Source organism: Manacus candei, unplaced genomic scaffold, assembly GCF_025592945.1.
Source record: "Manacus candei isolate 608988 ecotype Guabito, Panama unplaced genomic scaffold, ASM2559294v1 h1tg000057l, whole genome shotgun sequence".
NCBI classification, from domain to species: domain Eukaryota; kingdom Metazoa; phylum Chordata; class Aves; order Passeriformes; family Pipridae; genus Manacus; species Manacus candei.
This window is the reverse complement of record NW_026138105.1, coordinates 2,312,915-2,316,094: the sequence shown is the minus strand read 5'-3', so window position 1 is coordinate 2,316,094 and position 3,180 is coordinate 2,312,915.

The following is a 3,180-nucleotide window of genomic DNA, read 5'->3' as shown; positions in this document are numbered from 1 at the left end:
GAAGATAGTTTAAGAAGATAGATTTTTAAATAAGAAGATAGTTTTTTATTAAGATGATAGTTTTTTAAAGAAGATAAGTTTCCTTTTTAAGAAGATAGTTTTTTACTAAGAAGATAGTTGTTTTTTTATAGGATAGTTGTTTTTATTAAGAAGATATTTTTATTAAGAAGAGAGTTGTTCATTAAGAAGATTGTTGTTTTTATTAAGAAGATGGTTATTATAATAAAATTGTTGTCATCAAGCAGACTTTAGTTTCTATAAAGAAGAATACTGGATTTATAAAGAAAATTTGAAAAAAGTCAATAAATTCTGTACACGTGTCTTATATGTTGTTGTTTCATTGTCCTTCTGTAAATACATGTCAAAGATTATTGTCATTACATGGGCCCTTAGAATGTGCCCTCTCAGCCCAGCCCCCCCGGTCCCGTGTCCTGGGCTCATCCCCAGCCCTGGGGGCAGCAGGGCAGGGGGGGTTCTGCCGCTCTGCTGCGCTCTCAGCAGACCCCAGCTGCAGTGCGGCCTCCAGCTCTGGGGTCCCCGACACAACAAGGCCAGGCAACTGCTGCAGCAAGGCCAGACCAGGCCACCAAGGGGCTCAGGGCACTCGAGCACCTCCCCTCTGCAGACAGGCTGGCAAAGTTGGGGCTCTTCAGCCTGGAGAAGAGAAGGTTTTGTGGAGACCTGGCAGAAACCTTCCCGTGTGGGAAGGGGCCTCCAAGGAAGCCGGAGGGTGACTCTTGGTCAGCAACTGTAGTGACAGGACAAGGGCTTCAACCTGACAGAGAAGAGGGTTAGAGTTGATGTTAGGAAAATATTGTTTCCTGGGAGGGTGATGAGGCCCTGGCAGGGACTGTGCAGAGAGGCTGTGGCTACCCCATCCCTGGGAACATTGAAGGCCCACTTGGCCGTGGCCCTGAGCAACTTGGTCAGGTTGGAACAAGATGATTTGTAGGGTCTGTCCCAAGCCAAAGCACTCAAGGATTCCATCATTCCACGATCCCCATCCCCAGTGCAGAGTGGCCCTGGACCTCCTGTGACATCCCAGCTGCCAGAGCTGTGCCCGTGTTCCATGTGGAACTGCCAGGGCCCGGCGACGACCACAACGCAGCCATTCCCCTCTTGCCAGCCATCCCTGAGCAGCTCCCAGCGCACCCTCTGCCCCGACCACCTTTTGTTCCAAGAGTCCCCTTCCCCCTGCTCCCTCTGGACTGTCCCCAGCTGCTCCCTGTGCCATGTGTCAGTGCTGACTCTGCCTGCAGTCTGGGTGTTGGGATCCATGGCAGCAGGATGTGCAGCCTTGTCCCAGTGAATGTCCAGTGCCAATCCACGGAGGAGGGCCCCAAGTGACTGCCCAGGTGGGTTGGAGCTCAATGGGGCTGGGGTGGGACAGGGCCCCTTCTGCGAGGTTGTTCTCCCTGCTGCAGGTTGAGAGAGCCAGCGAAGAGCCAGCGGAGGTGGAGATGGCGAGAGAGAGCAAAGGCGATGGAGAGGAGATGGAGGTGGCCATGAAAGAGGAAGAAGAGATGGACGTGGAAGAGGAAGGCGAAAAGGAGGAGGCCATGGTGCTGGGATGAGGAGAGTCCCCCATGAGCAGCAGGTGAGGCCCGTCCTGGCCATGCCCTGCCCCGGGGACAGCGGGTCACCTGCCGGCAGGCCGGGGCTGGGCTGGGTGGCCCCGCTCAGGGACACGGTGCCCCGTGCCCTGGATTGCAGCGGCACAGCCCCCAGCCCCGGCCTGCCCTGCGCCTGCTTTGGGCCGCACAAGCCCCGTGCCAGCGCCTGGGGCCCGGCTCCCATCCCCAGCCGGGCTCAGGCCTGGCGCCAGAGTCCCGCTGTGCCCAGCGTGGGCCAGGCTGGGGGCACAGGGAACGGCCAGCAGGGCCCGACTGCACTGACCGTGCCCTTGCTTTTCTTGCAGGACTGACGGACGTGCCGGCCACGGAATCGGCCACTTGTACATACGTTTTCCAAGTTGATTCCTGGTTTTTTGTACATATGTTCTACATTTTTGATATTTCAAGAAAATATTTGTTTCTATAAAGAAGATAGTTGTTTTATTAAGAAATTGATTTTTTTATAAGAAGATTGTTTATTAAGTAGATAGTGTTTTATAAGAAGACAGTTGTTTTATTAAAAAGGTAGTTGTTTTAATAAGAAGATAGCTGTCTTTAATAAGAAGATAGTTGTTTTTTAAGAAGATAGAAGAGGCGCTTTTTATTGAGAAGGTTGTTGTTTCTATAAAGAAAATAGTTGTTTTTATAAAGAAGACAATTGGTTTTATAAAGAAGATTTTTGGTTTTACTAAGAAGATTCTTGTTTATATAAAGATTTTATACTGTAAATCCATTCTGTATAGATGTTTGCTGTGTTATTGTTTTATTGTCCTTGTGTAACTCCATTGTCTGGGGGTGCTGGCACGGCCCCCCCGGGCTGGGGGTCCCTGTGCCCAGAGGGGTCCCCCTTGGGAAGGTGGCGGCCCTGGGCACTGCTGGTGTTGCTGGGCTGGGGCAGAGCGGTGTCCCCAAGAGCAAAGCTGTCCCCAGCACACAGGGGGGTCTGACATGAGCAGCCCCTGCAGAGCTGCCCCAAAGCAGGCAGGAAAGCTCCTGCTGCCCTTCCTGCTGCAGCCAAAGGGACTGGTGGGGCGAGAGCCGGGATCAGGCCCCGGGGAGACCAAATGCCAAGGGATGCCCTGAAGGCCATGGCAGCCTTGGGAATGGCTGGAGGCAGGATGTGAAGGGGAGAGGAGGTTTTGGAGCTGGAGGGGCTGCTGTTTAAGGCTTTGAAGCTCCAAGCACTCTGGGCTTTGTTTCCCATCGCCATGGCATTGCCCTGGGCCGTGGAAGAGCCCAAAGGCCAGTGAGGGATCCTTGCCCTGCCCGATTCCTGCTGCTGGCAGCGGGCACGGGCCCATGTCCCCCACTCGAGGGGACACGTGGGGTGGGCAGCACAGGCTGTGTTGGGGAGGTGCCAGGGGGCCTTTGGTGTGAGGGTGCTGTTTCTGGGGTGCCATGGGCCCCATGGGTGCAGGGTCCTGGAGGGGGTGCAGGGTGTGGGAGCCGTGGGTGCTGCAGAGAGTGCCGGGGGATGCGATGCTGGCAGGGGCAGGGCTGGGGAAGGCAGTGCTGTGGGAGCAGAGAGTGGGCAAGGGGGAATTGCTGGACACTCCTGAACCTCAGC